Source organism: Nycticebus coucang, chromosome 10 (assembly GCF_027406575.1).
Source record: "Nycticebus coucang isolate mNycCou1 chromosome 10, mNycCou1.pri, whole genome shotgun sequence".
Classification (NCBI taxonomy): Eukaryota; Metazoa; Chordata; class Mammalia; order Primates; family Lorisidae; genus Nycticebus; species Nycticebus coucang.
The window spans coordinates 108,306,566-108,328,271 of record NC_069789.1 but is presented as its reverse complement, the minus strand read 5'-3'; the positions used below and the strand labels follow the sequence as shown (position 1 = coordinate 108,328,271).

At 46.7% G+C, this 21,706-nt stretch overlaps 2 protein-coding genes across 9 annotated transcripts in view; one reads left to right on the top strand and one right to left on the bottom strand.

Annotated features, from left to right (window-relative positions):
- LOC128595797 (vomeronasal type-2 receptor 26-like) overlaps positions 1 to 11,872 on the bottom strand; it is a 64,835-nt gene extending 52,963 nt beyond the window's left edge. For 2 of the 4 annotated variants that reach the window (XM_053604780.1, XM_053604781.1), the window contains exon 1: positions 9,200 to 9,725. The gene's annotated coding sequence lies outside the window, so the exon portion shown is untranslated. The other 2 variants (XM_053604783.1, XM_053604782.1) reach the window with 2 other exon arrangements.
- The window catches only part of ZNF667 (zinc finger protein 667), a 52,695-nt gene continuing 42,860 nt past the window's right edge, over positions 11,872 to 21,706 (top strand). Inside the window, exons 1-3 of one of the 5 annotated variants that reach the window (XM_053604788.1) lie at positions 11,961 to 11,978; positions 18,529 to 18,665; positions 19,838 to 20,576. The gene's annotated coding sequence lies outside the window, so the exon portion shown is untranslated. Of the gene's footprint in view, positions 11,979 to 16,928; positions 17,056 to 18,528; positions 18,666 to 18,720; positions 20,577 to 21,706 lie in introns of those variants that run through there. The other 4 variants (XM_053604784.1, XM_053604789.1, XM_053604787.1 and 1 more) reach the window with 4 other exon arrangements.

Below are 21,706 nucleotides of genomic sequence, written 5' to 3'. Positions count from 1 at the left end.
GCAGTTTGGCCGGGCCGGGTTTGAACCCGCCACCCTTGGTATATGGGGCCGGCACCTTACCGACTGAGCCACAGGCGCCGCCCTGGAAATAAACCTTTCTTTTATTAATCTACTATAACTGTGAGTTGATCTTTTCAGCAAACCAACCTGGGGGAAAAGACAAGTTTCCCTAAGACTCCCCTTCAAGAGAAAAAGTACCAGTGGGTAAAAGATGGGACAAATTGGAGTATGAAATACAATGATAAGGTATGGATCCATTGAAAAATCATGCACAGGCTCAGGGCCTGCAGCACAGTGGTTATGGGGCCAGCCACATAAACCCAGGCTGGAGGGTTTGAACCCAGCCTGGGCCAGCTAAACAACAATGACAACTGCAACAACAACAACAACAACAACAAAATAGCTGGGTGTTGTGGTGGGGCATCTGTAGTCCCAGTTACTTGGGAGGCTGAGGCAAGAGAATTGCTTAAGCACAAGAGTCTGAGGTTGCTGTGAGCTGTGACACCACAGCACCCTACTGAGGACAACATAGTGAGACTGTCTCAAAAAAAAAAAAAAAAAGAAAGAAAGAAAAAAGAAAAATCATACACAACGAAATCCAAATATAAATATAAAATTTAAATGTTGGGCAGCGCCTGTGGCTCAGTGAGTAGGGTGCTGACCCCATATACCAAGGGTGGCAGGTTTGAACCCAGCCCCAGCCAAACTACAACAAAAAACAGCTGGGCGTTGTGGTGGGTGCCTGTAGTCCCAGCTTCTCGGGAGGCTGAGGCAAGAGAATGGCCTAAGCCCAAGAGCTGGAGGTTGCTGTGAGCTGTGACGCCTCTGTGGCACTCTACCAAGGGTGACAAAGTGAGACTCTGTCTCAAAAAATAAAATAAAATAAAATTTAAATGTTTTACAAAGTATAGTTTCTGAACATCATCACTGTTGACTATTCAGGCTGAGTGATTCTTTGTTGGAGGAGGTTGGTATATCCTCTGTGAGGCACATAGCAGCATCCTGACCTCTATACTGGTCTGGGGAAGCAGGGCTCTCTCCATACACCATCTCATGCCCCTGTGGACAATTATCCAGGTTAAGAAGCACCAATATAAAGCAGCCACGATTCATCTAGGGTGTGCCATGTAGCTGCTGAATGCAAAGTATGTGTCAGGAGTCAGTCTAGGTGCTGGTAAAGCACCATGAACATGAAAATGGCCATGTGAATTAGAAAATCAGGGATATTGGCGGTGCCTGTAGCTCAACAGAGTAGGGCGCTGGTCCCATATGCTGGAGGTGGCGGGTTCAAACCCAGCCCCAGCCAAAAACTGCAAAAAAAAAGAAAATCAGGGATACTATGTGCCAACAACACATGCATTTTTTGCCATAAGAAAAATAGTATTACACTGTACACATTTCTTCCCCCTGGAATCCATTTCAGCCCTCTAAATAAAACAAGGATTATTTATTGAATCTCTCCACGGGGATATATATGAAAATGGGTCTTTTTCCCAAATCCCAGGGTTGAGGAACTCATGATTGCTGAGTACTCTATTATCTGAACTTTTTTTTTTTTTTTGAGACAGAGCCTTAAGCTGTCGCCCTAGGTAGAGAGCCGTGGCATCACAGCTCACAGCAACCTCCAACTCCTGGGCTCAAGCAATTCTCCTGCCTCTGCCTCCCAAATAGCTGGGACTACAGGTGGCTGCCACAGTACCCAGCTATTTTTTTTTTTTTTTTGGTTGCAGCCATCATTGTTGTTTGGCAGGCCCGGGGTGGATTCGACCCGCTGGCTCAGGTGTATGTGGCTGGCACCTTAGCTGCTTCAGCCACAGGCGCCAAGCCGGCACTTTTTTGACTCTCTACCCTCAAGCTGTCACCCTGGGTAGAGTGCTGTGGCACCACAGCTCACAGCAACCTCCAACTCCTGGGTTTAAGCGATTGTCTTGCCTCAGCCTCCCAAGTAGCTGGGACTACAGGCGCCCACCACAACGCCCAGCTATTTTTTTTCTTGGCCAGGGCTGGGTTTGAACCCACTACCTCTGGGATATGGGGCCAGCGCCCTATTCCTTTGAGCCACAGGCGCCGCCCCACCCAGCTATTTTTTGGTTGTAGTTGTCATTGTTTGGCAGGCCTGGGCTGGTTCAAACCCAACAGCTCTGGTATATGTGGCTGGTGCCTTAGCCACTTGAGCTACAGGCAGTGAGCCTATCAGCACTCTTTCTAATCTAAGAAGTCTCCAGACATCACCTTGGAGGCATCATCCTCCCTGCGCTTTGCCTCTGTGGTATGTGTGGTCAGCACAAGACCACCAGCCTCCTCCACCCAGGCCTCAACGGCCCTGCAGCTGTGCTCTCCAGCTGTGGTTCTATAAACTACCTCCTCCAAGGACAGAGCTTCCCTGCTGCCTGACTGGGAAGCAACCTGGAAAGTTGCCTGATTGTCCCAGCCCAGGAGTAAATGCCCAGGACTGTGCTCAGGGCATCTTATTTGATTTCTCTGGGAGTGAGCCCCATCTGGAAGAAGACTAAACCATCGGGGACTAGTGAAACCAAAGCACTGAAGTGATCCAATCGTGTCCCCTTGTGCAGAGTTATTGTACTTGCAGGAAAAGCAATACCTAGAGGTTATTTATCATCACATCAAATTCTGGTAAATGAATGTGTGTGATGTCCCATTATTTCCCTTAAATGAACATGGTTTGGGCTTACCACCTGTAGCTCAGCTGCTAGCACACTGGTGACATACACCAGGGCTGGCGGGTTCAAACCTGGACCTGGCCTGCCAAACAATAACAACTACAATAAAAAAAATAGCCAGATGTTGTGGCAGGCACCTGTAGTCCCAGGTACTTGGGCAGCTGAGGCAAGAGTGATACAGGACAGGTGGCACCCAGACCTGCTGCCTTAGCCCTGGAGGTGTTGGTGCAGCTATAGCTGGCAGCAGAACCAGCCAGCTGAAGGGTAGGCAAAGAGGTCCTGGGAGGCTCCAGTAGGGCCAGACAGGGGAGACAATGGCACCTTGCTGTCTACTCCCTGGCACTTCTGACTGGTGAATTTCATGTGCGTTTCCAAGGCCTGAGAGTTCATTAGACAGCTGGCTATAACTGAAGAAGACCCACGTGTTAAAAGTAAACATTGAGTTCTGACAAAACAACCCCCTGCCACTATATATACCCCTGAGCAAAGAGCTAGGAGACAGACTTTGGAGAAGGGGCAAGAAAGCTTATTCCCACCTGGGTTCTCTCTGTCAGGAGCTTTAGTTTTTGTATTCTTTGTTTCTGTGAATAAATCCTGTCTTACCACTGATCTGAGGTCCTTCAATTCATTCTTCAAATTGTGGAGACCAAGAACCTGAAACACCTGTATCAAGAGAACCACTTAAGCTCAAGAGTTTGAGGAGGTTGTGAGCTATGACACCACAGCACTCTACCAAGGGTGACATAGTAAGACTCTGTCTCAAAAAAAAAAAACGGTTTTGCTTTTTGCAGTTGGAAGAACATCTCTTAGAAAAAAAGAAGAGAAAGTGCAAGATATCTAAAACGGTTTTAAAAATCTGCATTCTATATAATGGCCGCTATTGACAACTTAGCCTGCTTCTTTCCAATTCTGTTTTCTGAACAAGTCACATTGGAGTGAGTTCTTGGAGACCAAAGGAACAGGCTGTCAGGGCAGTCACAATTTCTCCTACTTCCTTCAGAGTCCTGACCAGGGGGTAGTTGTCTTTCCAGGGAGACTCTCAGGTATCCTGTACTGATCCTTCTTTCTTCAGGGTCTTTTCTACTCAAGGAAGTATGAGATGTAGATCACAGAAGCAATACGCCCAGCTAACAAAAAGTACGCTTTGCTATCAATATGGAAGGAAAGCAGAATATTTCGTCCCAAAATATACTTGTTTGGCATATTTCAAGATGGCTATTCAAAGAGGTTGCAGACCACAGAAATAGCTTCGAAAAGCTGCCTCTGCAGGGGAAGATTTGCACCCGTAATAAGTTACGCCCTTAACTGCCTTATTCAACCATAGGAATTCACAAGAAAAATAATCTAAAAATCTATACTTTTAAAGGACTGACAAGAGAAACTCTTTTTTTTTTTTTTTGAGACAGAATCTTACTATGTCACTCTCAATAGAGTGCCCCCAGTAGAGTGTCATGGGGTCACAGCTCACAACCTCCTCAAACTCTTGGGCTCAAGTGATTCTCTTGCCTCAGCCTCCCAAGTAGCTGGGACTACAGGAACACACCACAACGCCTGGCTATATTTTTATTGCTGTTGTAGTTACTGCTGTTTGGCAGGCCCAGGCTGGATTCCAACCCACCAGCCCTGGTGTATGTGGCTGGCGCCCTAACCGCTAAGCTGCAGGTACTGAGCGCAAAGAAACGTTCATTTTTTTCTGAGGGCTGCTCAGAGGGTACCTGGGAGACTTTTATCTGCATAACCAGACCACCTTTGCTTCCAAGTTATCCTTTCTTTACTCTCCTAACCCAAGTCTCTTTTTTCTGTAACCTCAGTTATCCAGCTCTCCTTTGAGTCTCATACTGTGCATGGCTTTCATGTGCACAGGTACATCAACAAACAGGAATACCTTTTTCTCCTCTTAAGATTATTTGTTGTCAAATCATGTCAGACTTTGATCTGACCTTCAGAGAGAGTCTGAACTTCCCACAGTACACACAGAAGTTTGGTTTTTGTTTTTTGAGACAGAATTTCACTCTGTTGTCCCAGGCTAGTATGCCATGGCATCAGCCCAGCTCACAGCAACTTCAAACTCCTGGGTTCAAGTGATCCTCCTAACTCAGCCTCCCAAGTAGCTGGGACTACAGGCACTCGCCACCACACCAGGCTAATTTTTCTGGTTTTAGTAGATGTGGTCTCTCGCTTAGGCTGGTCTCTAATTCCTGAGCCAAAGGGATCCTCCTGTCTTGGTCTTCCAGAGTGCTAGGATTACAGGAGTGAGCCACTATGCCTGGCCCACAGTTTTTTTAAAATGATCTTATATTGGATCTGGTTACAAAGAACAATCAGTAAGTTTCAAAAAGTGGAAATATTACAAGCCACGCTTATGCTAATAATGTGAACCTGATACGAGGTTGACCAGAAGCTCATTGAGGGTGTAGACTCTATCCCTATGTCTGTCTTATTAGGCCTAGATGGATTGGGGTGGTGGGAATCATGAATTAAGGGGAAGAAGGGGCAGCTCTGTCTACTTAAGCCTTGCTTGGGTAGCCACCAAAGTTTTGACTTTGTCCAAAGGCATGAGGATGAAGCCTTAGTAATGAAGACTCAGGGTCTTTTCTGTGTGAGTACTTTATGTTCTGAGGCCTTGGAATTTAGTAACTGAAATAAAAAGATTGATACAAAGTTTCTGCTTGGGGAGTGGGGATAACTTAATAGCCCATCTAAGGGTTGACCAGATATTCCATTTGCAAAGTTGGGTAGGCTGAGAAAGATTCATACAGATCTGGTAGGTTATTACTTGCTGCAAGTGGAACCACCATTTGCCAGAAGTGGAGCTGATAAGTGGTCTCCAACCTAGTAGTTCAGCTTTGGTCAACTGACCATGAGGAGATCAAACTTGCCTACTATGTGGCCCCCATTCCTCCAACTCTAGGGTCACAGCAGTTTTCTATGGCAACCCCAGGGAATTTCCCAGACCAATCCTGCTATTCTCTTGAATTCGTTTGCTCTAAAAACACAATCATGAAGCTGCCAAGTCAAGATCAGGCTGGAGTTCATTTAGTTGTGGCTCAATTCCATTCTGGTTTTTGATTCTGGTCTCTGGTCCAAAGAGAACTTCTCCTAAAAGGGCTGTTACCTCTAGCAGGCTCCTAGGGGTTCCTGGGTCAGAAAGTTCACCTAAGAACTCCATGAATGCATTTTTCTTCTTTCTACACAAAGTGACCAAAGATCTAAATTTTCTAGTTGTGGTCCTTTTGTTTTCTTAAGAGTTTTACTATGTGTTTGTTTGTTTTAACATGTGTATAAGTGGAATCACTTTTTGTGTTTCATTTTCCCTTAATATTTATGACATTATGTTTTTGACCACAGCTTCATTCACGTTCCTGTTGTTCCTGCTCCCAAATCTTCTAGAAATATTCCTGAATAACTTTGTTATAATATCCAGGCCCCTAAAATCCCACAAATAAACTATAAATCTCCTTGTGATCTCCTGACTCAGTTCTCTCAGCCTAACCTCTCTAAATAATACTCAAATGAGTGGCAATTCTAGCTATGACAGAGGGGCTTGTACTAGATGAGTCTTCCTATCTACTATAAAACAAAATATATCAGGCAACATGTCTCAGGCAGTGGGTAAAAGGCCATGCAAGACTGAGATGCATGTAAGAAGGGTATCTAACCAGCTGTGCCCCTTGATCTCCCCATTCTCTGCCTGGGGATAATTTCTCAATGACAGTGGACAGAGCTGGAATCTGAGCCAAGCAAAGCAGTCATGCTAAGGTGAAGAAGCAATCTATGCTAAATGCCACCTACTAAGTGGCCTTCCCTGACCATCCTGAATAAAATAATCCCTTCCTCCCCTCTAGATTTCCTAGCCTCTTTATCTTCCTTTTCTTAACAAATGAAATCTTGAAAGCCAAGGTTCAAACCAGAAATTTCTGATATAAAATCATAATAATATTCTAAAACTTGACCTTTGGCTATTTTATTATTTCATCTATTCCTCTATTTTTTCAATATATATATTAGTTCCTGTTATGTGTCAAGTATCATGCCAAGTTTGTGTAAGATACTAAAATAACAAAGTAAATATGCTCTCCAGAATCATGGAGTTCACGGTTACACACAGGAATCTTCCAGTAAATAAGTAGATAAATCAAAAATATATTTGCTTAGGTTGCTTTAACAAAATGCCACAGACTAGGTAGCTTAAAAACCCATTTATTTTCTCAAGTTCTGGAGACAAAGTCTGAGATCAGACTGCAAGCATGATCAGGTTATGGAGAAGGCTTTCATCCTGGCTTACAATTGGTCAACTTCTTGCTGTGTTCTCATATAGTAAAGAGACAGAGAGGAGAGCCATGTCTCTTATCTACTTGAGATATAACAAATGATATCACGGCTGGAGAAACCCAAGTGCACTGAGCATTGTCAGCATCATTTTCATACCGCTTCTGAATTGTAGTTTATGATTTATAATTGAGCAGCTTTCCACACTGAGGAACTGAAATGTCCAGTACTTTATGATGGAGTATAGGAGAAATGTATTTAATTAATGAAGACTGAATATTCTGTCCCTGGAGCAATGCCAAGCAGATTATCTAGTACATGATACTGTAGCCTGCAACAAGGTTTCCTAATATTCTCATGTTATTAAATCACATTTTAACAGCGCATAAAGCATAGGCATTCAGGACAGCCAGAAAAATGGGCTACACTTACAATCTTAGTTCATCTTGGCCTTGGAATTAAAGAATGAATTGGAAAAGCACTGCATAGGGATGTGGGAGGTGTAGAAGTATAGGCCTTTATGACTCTTTACACATTCTTGTCCAGATTTACTTTCTATCCATGGCAAATGATTCCAGGTTGGCAACAGGTTGGGCAGAGCTGGAATCTCTGTTGCAATAGATCAGACTAATGATTTCTATTATCCAATGATTACTGAACAGGGAAAAAAGGATTACGTCCTACTTCAATTTGACTTTTGACCCCATTTCATTATTTAGAAGAAAAAAAAAAAAGCTCTACTGGGATATATACCATACAATTTACCCCAAAATCAATGCTTTTTAGTATATTCACAGGTATGTGCAACCAGTCAATTGTAGAGCATTTTAATCACCTAAAAAGGAAAGCTTTTTTATTGTTTAATTTTAATTAATTAAAAAGCCATGCATGGGGCAGCACCCATAGCTCAGTGGGTAGGGCACCGGCCACAGGCTCCAGGGTTGGTAGGTTCAAACCCAGCCCTGGCCTGCTAAACAAATAAACAAACAAACAAAAATATAGCTGGGCATTGTATCAGGTGCCTGTAGTCCCAGCTACTAGGGAGGCTGAGGCAAGAGAATTGCTTAAGCCCAACAGTTTGAGGTTGCTGTGAGCTGTGACACTATAGTACTCTACCAAAGGCGACAAAGTAAGACTGTGTCTCAAAAAACAAAAAGCCATGTGTGGTTAGTAACTACCATATAGGACAGTACAGGTCTAGACCACTGGTTCTCAAGCCTGGCTGCACACAGAATTATCTAAGAGCTTTTTAAAAAACACCTCTTCCTGGCGGGTGCCCATTGCTTAGTGCTTAGGGAGCCAGCCACATGCTCCAGAGATGGTGGGTTCAAACAAGCCCAGGCCTGTTAAACAAACAAAAAAATAACCAGGAATTGTGGTGGGCACCTGTAGTCCCAGCTACTAGGAAGGCTAAGGCAAGAGAATCACTTGAGCCCAAGTTTAAGGTTGTTGTAAGGTATGACACCACGGCACTCTACAGAGCATGACAAAGTAAGACTTTGTCTCAAAAAAATAAAAAATAATAAAAATTAAAAAATAAAAAACACCTCCTCCTATGTCCACAACAAAAACAACTGAATCAGAATCTCCAGGAATGAGACCCAGGCACTATTATTTTCATTAAGCTCCTCAGGTAGAGCCAGGGCCAAGACTCACTGGTCTAGACCTCATGGCCTCTATGAGGAGAAAGCAATGATCACTGTTTAAGGAAACCTTTTTTCTGAACAAAGGTTAGGAGATAGTCCGGGATCACTGAATCTTTCAGAATCTTAGTTTTCTTATCTGTAAAATGAGGTAACCGTACTGACCACACAGAAGAGTTACAGTAATTTTATGAGACAATGAGGAAAATACTGAGTACCTGATAGTTATTCCCTTCCTATTTTATCACTTTAAGTCTTCCTTCACTCAACTGAATACCCAGGAAGGAGATGGGAACATTGTGCTCCAATGACTAAAGTCCAAAAAGCTAGGATACCTTTTAGTGCAAGGGTCGTGGGCCAAATGTGGCCTACCACCTATTTTCATAGTTTTATTGGAACACACCCATGCTTACAAGTTTATATATGCTCTATGGCTGCTTTGGTACAATAGCAGAGTTGAGTAATTGCAACAAGATCTGTATATTTCATGTACCTTCTTTGTGGCAGACCACAGTATGAAGGAACACTACTACAGAACCAAACACAACATGGCCCTGACCTCACCTCCAGAAATGGTGGAATAAGGCCACGTATAGTGGTTCCTACCTGTAATCCTAGCCATTTGGGAGGCTGAAGTGGGAGGATCACTTGAGGCCAGGAGTTTGAGGTTGCAGCAAACTATGATGACACCACCACATTCTAGCCCAGACAACAAAGCAAGATCTCATCTTAAAAAATAAAAATAAATAAAAAAGAGAGAGAATCAGAGGAATAAGGTTGGGGTATTCATACCTTAACTCCTGAATTTCATAGTTCAGCTACATCAGTTATATACAGCCACACTGAGAATTTCATAGTCATACAATCACAGCTACATTCAGATGCAAGCAAATCACACAACCACACACTCAAACCACCACAGTCTCTCTCAGTAACACTAGCCCCAAGCACAATGTCACACCTAACCACAGGCAAAACACACACACTCACACATGTGTAATAGTCTTTGTATTGTAGCAGTTTCCTTTGCACACAACTTTGAAGCAACTGCCACACCCCAGCCCTACCTACCCTGGGGTCTCTTGATTTCCCATCTTCCCCAACCCTAGGGCTTACGGATGAATTCCTTGGGAAGTACCTTCTCAGACAGCAAATGTTGGTTTCAGGACATCACCAGAGGTCATGGAGGTTAGAGAGGGTCTGATCAAATCCAAGGCGGCCTCAATTTTGAACTGGCTCCAAGACAAACTTGATGGGGAGCCCTAAACGGAGGAAATGCCCTAGAAGCCTCATGGGCATCTTGGGAGAAGGTTGCTTCACTCAAGAGAATGGGCAAAACAGGGCCTGATCAAGATCTGAGATATCTGATTCTCAGCACTCTGGGGTCTTTGCACTAGGCCATGTGGTTTCTAGATGCATAAAACTTTTCCCTCAGTTTAGGGCTCCCCAAACTTTCCCACCAAAGTCCCCTTAAACAGCAGAAAGACTCCAGACATCCACTCTTGGGAGGCAGTTTAAGGAAAACACCAAAGAAACTGCCAAGTAACAGGTTTATTATGAGGTTTCTTGACTATCTTGGCCGCACCCCTTGTTCTAGTACTACCAGATACTCAGAATAATCTCCCACTCCACAAAAAAACTTGCTCCTAGGAACACACCCTAGGTAGAATGAGAAGGGGCTTTAGAGTCAGAAAGAGTTGGATTCAAAATCAGCCTTAACCCTTTTTAGCTATGTTATGTTAGGTATGTTACTTAACATTTCTGAACCTCAGTTTACACCTGGAAACTGGAGATTTTTGTTGAAACAACTTTGACCAGAGTCAGCAATCAGGTATTACTACTAGTCATAGTGGTGATAGCAGTAATAATAATGAAACCCCTAAATACCTGATAGCTGATATTTTTCTTTCTACCATCTAATCATAGAAATATGGAACTAAAACTTGTTCCTCACACATTCACCCGAATACCTTGTCCCCAACTTGCTCACTCACTGAGTCACAGTGGTAAAACTATAGGCCCTGGATTTCCCTCTCACACACACCTATAATAGCCACAAAAACTGAGTCTCCACACACAGGCAGGTACACACACACACAGTAGTTTCCCATACACAACTACAAGAACTGAGCCTTATACACACACACACATTATACAGCCACCAAAACGGAGCTCTAAAGAGTCAGATAATATTTTAGGTTTTGTAGATCATAAGATCTCTGTTCCAGCTACTGAATTCTGCCATTGCACTGTTGTAGCCATGGACTAAACATACACATTCATCAGTGGTTTCCCACACAGGTGCACACATCACAAAAACGGGGTGTCACACATATACACAAGCGCACATTCACTACTAGTGGTTACACATACACACGTAGAAGACAGAACCACAAAACCTGGGCCCTAAAGCGTTAAGTAGTGGACATTTTAGGTTTTGTGGGGCTGTACCATCTCTGTTGCAAGTACTCTACACTCATGGACAAGCAGGTGCAGATACTAAGCAAATATACATGACCATACAATTCAAGATCTATGCCCCTTCCAATGGACACAACGAGAAAGTTGGGGCACACACACACAAGGGCGCACAACTACAAAAACTGGGTGACACACACATGGAAAACACATTACAACCACACACATACACAATAACACAATCTGGGCCTCACACACACAAACGTACTATCAAAACCCAGGATCCGCGCGCCCAGAGGGCCGGGGCGAGACCACACCTCACACCTTTCCTCACAGACTCACAACCCCGCAGCGGTCACCTCACGCGCTGCCATGGCGGGCACCCCCGAACCTTCCACTTCCCGCCCCTCCATCACCCCCTCCGGCCCCGCCTCACCCCCGGTGCAACTGAAGCATTCCCAGGCCCGCCGCCTCATCCGGGCCGTGTCCGAGTCTCCCGGGTCACGCCCTCCGCGCTACTTCCACTCCCGCGTAGCCTCAGAGCCTACCCAGCCCCCGACCGCGCAGGCTCAACAGCACACGGAGAAAAACAGGGCCACCGAGGCCCCTAAAAAGTGTAGTTTAGACGCTTCGCAATGGACTCTGGGCCTCCTCACAGAAAGCGCAGATGAGAGTCCCACTCCTGGCCAAAGTAAACGTCCCTCCGCCTTCTTCCAAATCATTCTGTCTTGACAGATCGCAGCCAGCGCAGCTCAAAAATCTCGCCACCTCACCTTCCAACACGGAGGTCCCTACAACCGCGCCGCGAAGGATTCTGGGAATTGCAGGCTGAGTTTACACTGCGCGCGCGCAAGTGCGCGCGCTCGTGTCCGCAGGAGAAGCCTGCCCCAAGCCAGCTGAGTTCGGGGTCGAAGGTTGAGGTTACCAATAGGGGACGTGCTGGCGCGGAAGCCGGGACGGCGGCGAGGTGGGGAGGTCGGGTTTGGTGAAAGAGCTCAAGGAAGGGCTTCAGTGCCTAAGTAGGCACACGTGACTTCGTGAACGCGCGCGAAATGGGGCCCAACCGAAGTGGCCCAATGTGAACGCGTGACTGCGGGTTCTAGGCGTGGGGCTTGCGCTGGGGCTGTGTAGCCTTCTAAGCACCGCTCTCACTGTGTGAACTCATTGCACGTAGCGCGCGCCGCGAAAGGGGCGGGGCTCCAGGCCTGGCCTCGCGGTCGGGGGAGAGCAAGAGCCAGAGGACCTCGTGGCCTTGTTTGGGGGCGGGGCCCGCGGGGCAAAAACGCGTGGGTCTCCTGCGCCGCTCTCCTGGGGTCAGACCTTGAGTGTGTGGGCTTGTGTCCGGGATTGCGTGGAGTACTGCGTGGTTGTACACCTGCGTCAGGCGATGCGCGTGTGCAGTGGACCTATCACAGCTTGTCCCGTTGCTTCCTGGACGCTCCAGGGCTCTGCTCTGGCCTGGCACCATGCGGTGCGTGCGCTTGTGCCTCTGCGGCCGCGTGGGGATTGCATATCAGTGATGGTGCGGGGGACCCCGATTTGAGAGACGTGGTGTTGTCACTGCGTGTACATTACAGAGTGACCTGTGCGGCTAAGGGAAATGTGTGTCAGACCACTTACGCACGTCTCACTATGGAAAGTGTGAGGGAATGTGTCAAAAGGAGACAGCAGAGTCTGCTGAGAGCCAGGATTGGGCAAGAGTGTGGCTGCAAAGACTGCTGTTGTGGGGAGCGAGTGTGTGGGCGTGTGTGTATGTGTGTTGCAGACTGACGTGGCTGTTTATCGTAGTCTGGGGTGACTGTGTCGTTTGGATGTCTGCCACCAATTGTCAGTCGCTTTGTAGTGTTAAGCATGTGGCAGTGTGTGACTATGCCATCCTGGTGTGTGTCTCTCTGTAACTGCGGAAATGAGGGTCCTCATGGGGAGAATTCTGAGTGACTATACAGGTGTGGTGGGCTACTCTGGTAACGTCATTTGTGCCAGACTTTCCTCCTTGGTAAAACAGGAAAATAATGGTAACCTGCCTGGGTGTTACTGGGAAGATTAAATGTAATAATTGCAACACCCCACACAACATGGCACATATAGCACTTTGAGTGTGGGTGTCAGCTGAAGAACTGTTGGTCATTTTTCTTTGCCATGGTACAGAGGTAGTGTTTAGTGGTGAATCCTGGAGGAGTTTGTGTCTCTGAACTTGGGACTGGGCATTCTTCAACCTTGTACCAGGGGCTGTGACCATCTCCCAGTGGAGCAGTGGTGCCCCTGGTTGGTTGTTCCTCCATACGTGTAACTCCTGGTTGCACCCCTCAGTAGTGGTGTAACTTTGGGAGTGCTCACAGAGTACTCACAGCTGCACACCTCATTTCACCTGCAAACAGAACCAGCCTGAGGCTTATGGTGAGGGTTAAGTACAACAGTCCCTGGCACAGGGGAGCAACATGTACATGGTCATTGTTTTTATTATTAACGTCATAACTGTAGGGGTCCCATGTTCAGAAAATAAAATCCATAGGTAGAAAATAAAAATATATTTAGTGCCAAAGGTCAGATAACTCTAAAGTGTAGATCGGGGCTTGGATTTAGAATTTTCTAAGGAGGACTTAAGGAGGCATTGGCATGACAGAGGAGGTGGGGCCAGGAGCAGAGGGTCTTCCTGGGTGGAGATGGCTCTGGGGACCCTGTAGGGTCAAGACCAGAAGTGGGAAGTGGCAAGGACTAAGGAGTGTTTCCATATGACAAGATCTGGGAACATCTCTTTGCAGGCCGGGGCTTCTAAACCTTAGCACTCTGGGCATTTTAGACGAAATAATTTTTTGTTAGGGACTGGGAAGGGAGCTAGCTTGTGTGTCACACGATGTTGAGCGGTATGGTCTGCTCACCACATACCAGTAGAACACCACCCCCCTTCCGAATATAGTGAGCAAAAATATCTCCAGACACTGCCAGGCACACCTGGGGGCAAAATGACCCTGGTTGAGAATCACTGGTATGGAGGACCATGATGTGAGCACACTGCAGACAGTCCCTAGGCATAAAGATAGGGAGGAGAGGATAAAGGATGGCATGTGAGATGAGAAGAAAGGTGTCCATGGCCTGTGGCCTGGGTAAGCTCTGAGAGTCACTTCTTCACTTAGCTGTTAAGTGCCAACCTTGAACTGGGCACTGTCCAGTCTCTCTGCAAAACAGACAAGGTTCCTAATCACCTGAACTTGCATTTAGTAGGAGAGATGACAGTAAAATCTACAACAGGTAAATAAATATTTTGAAAAATAAAGCAGGGTGAGAGGATTACAGGGTGATGGCAGGTGCTGTTTTCAGAACCAACATCCAGACTTCTCACGGGCATCTTGGTCACCTCCTGAGCCAGGAGTGGCCGCCATTGGTGGCTTCTTTGGAATCCCTTAATCAGAGAATCTAACAGTTTGGCTTTGAATTTATTAAAGACTTTCACTTCCCACACTGAGGTCTGCGCCTCAAAAGGGAGAGGTCTGATCTCCAGCCCTGCCCCTGAGACAGTGGTTCTAAACTATAGCTTTGTGTTGACATCAGCTTGGAAAGCTTTACAAACAAAAAAAACAGACTGATTTATCAGAGATTCTGATTTAATTGATCTGGCCTGGTGCATGGCTATTGCTATTTATTAGAAAGTTCCCAAGAGACTCTACTGGACACTCAGAGTTGAAAACTACGGCTCTGAGTACCCTTGGTGCCCCTGGCTTCTTTGGAGCTTGTAATGAGAGAAATTGATTTGGAGGAGGGCAGGGAGGATGTGAATGCCTTGTGATTGGATGTCTTATCCACACAGCTGCACTTCCCTGCAATAGGGACATTCAGAGCCCTGTCCTACAAGTGAGGGCATCAAATCGGTTCCCAGGTGAAACAGGGAAGTGGCAGGCCCAACACCCACATGTAAAGCCCATGTTGTTTCTGTTACAGTTGTGCTAGGGTCTTTGGAGAATATGTCCCTGGCCTCTGACTGGCAGGTTCAGGGCAGGGATGGCCTTTGAAGAGGCCACAGTTGGTACAGTAAAAGCAGATGGGCCATTTAGTAGCTGGTTTACCAGTAGCAATCCCCACCTCAACTCTGAGGGGCAGCACAGCCACTATCCAGGGACTTAATGATACATGTGCCCACCCAGGTTCCAGCCATACTCACCTTGTGAGGATGCAACTACTTGCCTTTCAAAGCCCTTTCCCTTCTATCGCCTGGGACTCAGAGACAGGCCCAGTTCCCAGCCCTGCCCTTACGTGTTGTGTGGGATTCAGCATGATTTTATTCTTTGTTATTGCGTTTTGTTTGATCTTTTGAAGAGGTGGTATATGTACTTGATACAAGATGCCAAAGTATACAAAGGGAAAAGTGAGTTGGGTTTCCTTTCCCATGCCATGTGACCTAGTTCCTTTCTTGAGGGAAAAGTCACTGTTATCAACTTTTTATTTATCCTTCCAGAGTCTTTTCAGACTCATTTATCCTATGTGTTGTTTTTTCTAATTTTTTTTTTCTGTGTCCTTCTACCTTATAACCCTATACCTTGGGTGTTTCTCATCCTTGGCATGGTTGACATTTTTCAGACAGATAATTCTTTTTTTTCTTTAGGAGACAGAGTCTCACTTTGTTGCCCTCGGTAGAGTACTTTGGTGTCACAGCTCACAGCAACTTCCAGCTCCTGGGTTTAGCCAGATAATTCTTTGCTTTGTGCATTGTAGGGTTGAACAGCGTCCCTGGCCTGTACCAGTAGATGCCAGGAGTACTCCCCAGATGTGACAACCACAAATGTCCCCAGATATTGCAGGCACCTCTGGAGGGGCAAAAGCACCCCCAATTAAAAACCACTAATACGGTGCTATCTTGTTCCTTTTAAGGTCTACGTGGTATCTCATGTGCATGCAATATTCACTTAGCCATGTTCTGTTGGTGGCCAATTTGGTTTTTCCAATCTCTTGATAGTAGTAGCAATAATACAAAAATAAAAACTAACATTTGCTTAGCACTAATCCCTGCCACACTTCCCTAAGTGTGTTACATGTTGTAACTCATTTAACCTTCACCACAACCCTGTAGAGTCATTACTGTCGCTGGCCCCATATGACAGGTGAGGAAGCTGAGGCCCAGAGAGGATGATTGTAATACTCAAGGCACGTCTGGCTTCTGCAATTATTAGAGGTGCTTGACATGACTCGTATTCATCTTTTGTTATCAGTACATATTGTGTATTACTGTTTTAGTACTGTTTTTCCTTTTCTTAAAATGCATATACTTTTTTAGCACCCTCTGTATATTTGGTATTCATTAAGTGGAAGTGGGGGTCATCCTTAAGGTCTTCATCCTGGTAGTTCCCTTCATATAGAGTAGACTGAGGAAAAGGAAGAAGAGAAAGGGTTGGACTTGCTGTCTCAGGGGTGGCAAAGGTGGAGGAAGTGGAAGAAGAGGCAGAAGGAGCCAGCATACTTGGTGTATCTTTTAGTGAAAAAAATCTGTCTATAAGTGGACACACTATTCAAACTTGCATTGTTCAGGGTCCAATTATACACTAGTTAGAAAGGGAAAGACACGTGACTACTATGTGCCAGTTGCTAGTAACTTCCACATAAATGTCCTAATGTCTGGGTTAAGGTAGGTTTTTCCCCATTCTTTTGTACAGATGAGTAAACTAGGGCTTTGTGTACTTTTGTCACAGTCAGTAATTGGCAGAGGCAAGTTTTGAACCCAGAACTATCTAATACCAAACTGCTGTTCTTTCCTCTCCATCAGTTGAATTCCTTGGAGAAAATTATTTTGTGGATAAGAATCATGCTTCTCGGGGTGGTGCCTGTGGCTCAAAGGGGTAGGGCGCCAGCCCCATATGTCAGAGGTGGTGGGTTCAAACCCAGCCCTGGCCAAAAAAAAAAAAAAAAAAAAAAGAATCATGCTTCTCAAATTTGTATTTCATGGCTGAGTGCAAACGCTGTGACAACTGCAGAGCGAATACCTTATAGCTTCCTGGACCAATCATTTTTACCTGAGTAACTAACTGGAGGAAGAAAGCCAATGACAGACTTATCTGGTAAATCATTTTTAACATTGTTTTTGCTTTTGTTTTTGTTTGAGACAGGCTAACTCTGTCCCCAGGCTAGAGCACTGTGGTGTCAGTCTAGCTCACAACAACCTCAAACTCCTGGCTCAAGTGATCCTCTGCCTCAGCCTCCCAAGTAGCTGGGACTACAAGTGTCTGCCACAATGCCAGGCTAGCTTTTCTATTTTTAGTAGAGACAAGGTCTCATTTTTGTTCAGGCTAGTCTTGAACTCTTGACCTCAAGGGATCTTCCCACCTCAGCCTCCCAGAGTGTTGGTATTATAGGCAGGAGCCACTGGACCCAGCCCAAAGCATGTTTTTTGGTTTTTTTTTTTTTTTCAGTTTTTGGCTGGGGCTGGGTTTGAACCCACCACCTCCAGCATATGGGGGGGCCGGTGCCTTACTTTGTTGAGCCACAGGCGCCACCCGAAGCATGGTTTTTATATTAACACAAACTGAGTTTTATTATGAAATGATATGCAAAAGTTCACATTGATGTTTCAAAACAAGAGCCATTATGTGGAAAATGCTTTGGGCTACATCTCAGACTAGAGACAGGCATTAGCTCTTCTCCAATATCCGGGATATTGGTCAAAATGAACAGTGCTTCAATCTCAAGAGGCCCTATGACTATTGTATTGGAGCTAGCTGACACAAGCCCATTGCACACATCCCTCTCCAGCCCATATCGGTAGCTCCCAATCAGCTATGGTGGGAGTACTTACACCAGGGAATTGGCAAATGGCACAAATCATCTCCCACCATTTCCCACCTAAGCTGCTTGTTGAACATTCACCAGCATACCTCTGCCCTGGCATCTAACACAGAGCACCCAGAATTCAGGTGCCCAGGGTTCTAGGCCAGGCCCTTTGGTCCCAATTTCCACATGAGGGAGGCCTTGCTCAGAGCAGTTAGAGAAAACTGAAGGCCAGGCTACTCAAGTTCTCACTGACCCACAACTCTGTACCCTGAACACAGTAAAATCTAACTTTCCCTAAGTCCTGGGCACTCTGCTATAACAAAGAGAAGCTGCAGGGATGTTTTCAGGAAGCTGCTCACCACACTGATTCTTCTTGGACTCTGCCAGGGAGGACAGAGAAGGGTAGAATGTACCAGTTGTAGATAGGAGTCAAATCCAGATTCCATCAGTCAAAGCTCTTTCACAATAGGCAGGTCATCTCCCTCATTCTCAAGATGGAAAATGAATTCTGTATGGTTGGTTTGCTCTAAAGATTAAAGAATTGTGTATCACATATAAAATATCCAGCACATTATTTTTGTTTTGTTTTTTGAGACAGGGTCTCACTGTATTGCCCAAGCTGGAGCTGGAGTGCAGTGTTGCAATCATAACTCACTGCAGCTTCAAACTACTGGGTTCAAGCCATCCTCCTGTTTCAAACTCCCAAGTAACTGGGACTACAGGTGCTTGCCACCAAACTCAGCTAATTTTTAAATTTTTTGTAGAGATGGGGTATCGCTATGTTGCCCAGGCTGGTCTTGAACTCCTGGCCTCAAGTGATCCTCCCACCTCAGCCTTCCAAAGTACTGGGATTACAGACGTGAGCCACAGTGCCCGGTCCATCATTATTGTAACTGAGAAGGTGATGTTGTCCCTTGGGGATCCAGCACATTCACATACATACCTGAGTAGTTACATATACCTCACGACAGAAAGACAGCAAGCATCATCTTTTTATAAACTTTGCCCACAGAACTGGCCCCAGGTGGCACTTCAGTAACTTCCACAAGGTCACATAGTGACACACGGAAGAATATTGGTCAAAGTGCAGTGTCTAGTCAAGGACAAGAGGTGAAGCCAGAAGGCAAATGTGCTTTCCTACTTAGAGAAGTGGCACCTTCCCTGGCCTGAGGAGTGGAAAAAAGAATTGATGTAAAGAAAGTTAACTCCTAACAGGAGACCTTCGATCCCTCAGTAACAGCTAACAAGCTGCTGCCCCGCGTCTGCTTACTGGTGTAAGGCACATGGGACACACAGTCCTGGGGCTGTGACTTGGTGGCTGGAGACAGAAGTCAGACAGTGACTGCTACACAGAATAAGTGAGCAATCTCTGTAGCATGTTAGACCATGGTAAGAGGGAAAAAAGTCTGGAGGGGGTGAGGGTGATCAGTGGTGATATGTGGGTGGGTTGTCTTGCTGAATGGCCAGGGTGAGGCTTGCTGAGGTGAGGTTTGAGCAAAGACTGAAGCAAGTGAGGGACTGAAGTGGGGTGTGCCAGTCCACCCAGGGTCCAGAAAGGAAGCCCAAGAAGGAAGAGGGTCATAGGACCTAACTTTGATTCATCATCCCCAAGACCCCAGAAGTAAGTTCTGTATTGTGCCTGTTTAACAGTTGAGGTTTCTGTGGCACAGAGAGGTCAAGTAACTTGCCCAAGATGACACGGCTAATAAGAACAGTTATCACTTCGGTGTGTGGTCTGACTCCAGAGTGACCTGTTAACTACCCCTCAGGGCTTCCTGGCCCCTCCTGCCAAAAACAAGGCAGGGCTCTGAGCCTGTGCAGTGTCTCAGAGTATAGACCAAAGGCAAAGCTGGTGTCCAGGGCTCCAGCCAACCTCTTTATCTCTCCCCAGTTTCCCTGAATTGCACTGGTTTTTAACCACCAGGTTAGTGACAGGGCAAAAGAAGCCCATTTATTGGGTGTGAGGACTGTGAAGAAATGATGGCATGGTAGCTGCGTTCATTTCTCTTTGCCGTTGTGACAAATTATCACGAACTTAATATCTTCAAATGACATTCACATATTCTCTTACAGCCATGAGAGGCAGAAGTATGATGTGGTGTCAGCAGGGACCCGCGTTCCATTCCTCCATCTCCCCAGCCCGCGGGGCAGCATCCTCCACCCACTCTCTGAGCCTCCCTCGTTCTGGGAAGGAGCCCACCTGGATAACCCGGGACCGTGGTGATGTGAAATAATGCATTTGGCCCTGTTTTCCCATGTACAACCCCTAAAATCCTTGAATCTCCAAAGTGGCGTCTGTTGGTATGCTAATGAGTAGACTGCGGCATAGCCTGGGAAGCTTCGGGAAGGGGCCGGTCACCGGAACAGGAGGCAAGAGGGTGGGGACTTCCAGCCTCTTGGGAGGGCGGGGCGGAGGTGGGGTCCACTGCAGTGGCGGAGAGTTCCGGGGCGTCCAGCCGTGGTCGTGGCCGTGGCCGTGGCCGGCTGAAAATGCTTCTGTGAGAGTTGGCTGGGGCCACATTAAACACACACGCACTAACAACAGCTCATGAGCGAGAAATAGCTCCATGCGTAATGTTGGCGCAGATCCGTCACCGCAGATGAGCGCGCACGGCCAGGCTCACCGCGGTTGGACGCCCCTGGATCAATCATGTCTACGTAACGGAGCCTCCATAAAAACCCCCAAAAGCAGCGCTCAGAGAGCTTCCGGACCGCAGAACGGAGCGGGCTCCCGGAGGGTGGGAGCCACCTCCACTACGCATCGCCCTGCGCATCTTGTCTGATCCTCCGTAATATCCTTTATAATACCCCGGTAAGCATCCTTATTTCCCGAGGTCCGTGAGACGTTTTAGCAAATTAGTGGAACCCGAAGAGGGGGTTTGGAGGTACCTGCTTTGAAGCCAGATCAGAAATTCCGGAGGCCTGGATTTGGCTGGCACCTGGGGATGGGGAGGCGTTTGGGTGGGCGGTGGGGGGCACCCCGGGACCCTCCAGGTAGTGTCAGAATGAAGAGGAGGATATCCAGCTGGTCTCCACTGCAGAAGTGATGGCGCGTCTGGTGTGCAGGGAGAGATCCTCAGACACCTGTTCACAGAAGTCCTTTGTGTGGCTGGTGGCTGTGGTGTGAAAAGACGAAAAATCAATTTCCTGACCCCAAAATCCTTAACCGAATCAAATTGCTAAATCCCTTTTGCCGCATAAGGTGCCACCTTCGTGGGTACTGGGATCTGGATGTGGATATCCTTCGCGGGGGCGGCGGGGGTGGGGGGAGATGAGGGGTGGGTAGTGACTCTGGACTGCAGTGATCACTAATTCCCCTGCGCACCTGGCCCCCCACTCCGGGCCCAGGCTGGCTCAACCGGGCTTGGCGTGGCGCAGGGCGGTCTGCGTGGCGCAGTGTTATTTAAGGACCTTTCTGGTGTAGCCTGTGTGGTACAGTCTTATTTAAGGGCCCTCCTGGACCACAGTTCAAGCGCAGGGGAACCCACCCTCCAGTCTGTGAGAGCCATAAAGGAGAGGGTGTGTGGTGCAAGGTGCCACCTAGGGGTTGGAGAGCACCCCCCACATCCCCCACCCCCGCAGCTGCTCCTGCTAAGACCCGGACCTCCGCCCCACCTGTAGTAGAACCGACTGCTCATTGGCTCTGCTGTGTGAGGCTGATGCAGCCCCCTCCTGGGGCCAGCCTGGGACTCAGCCTGTGGCCATATTCACAGCCACGCTTTGCTGCAGCGGAAGGACGCACATCGTTACTGGCGAAGAGTAAAATTGCTGAAGGATTCAGGGATGAGCTGTCCTCGTACGGCCTTCAACCAGTTCCATTTTTTAAAACATGTTACAAAGTTTTGTTAAATCGGGAGTTTGTTGTGCTATTCTTTTACTCTTCTCAATATTTCAAGGTTTCCACCATGAAGAAAATAAAAAGTATGTCCCCATTTCTGCCCT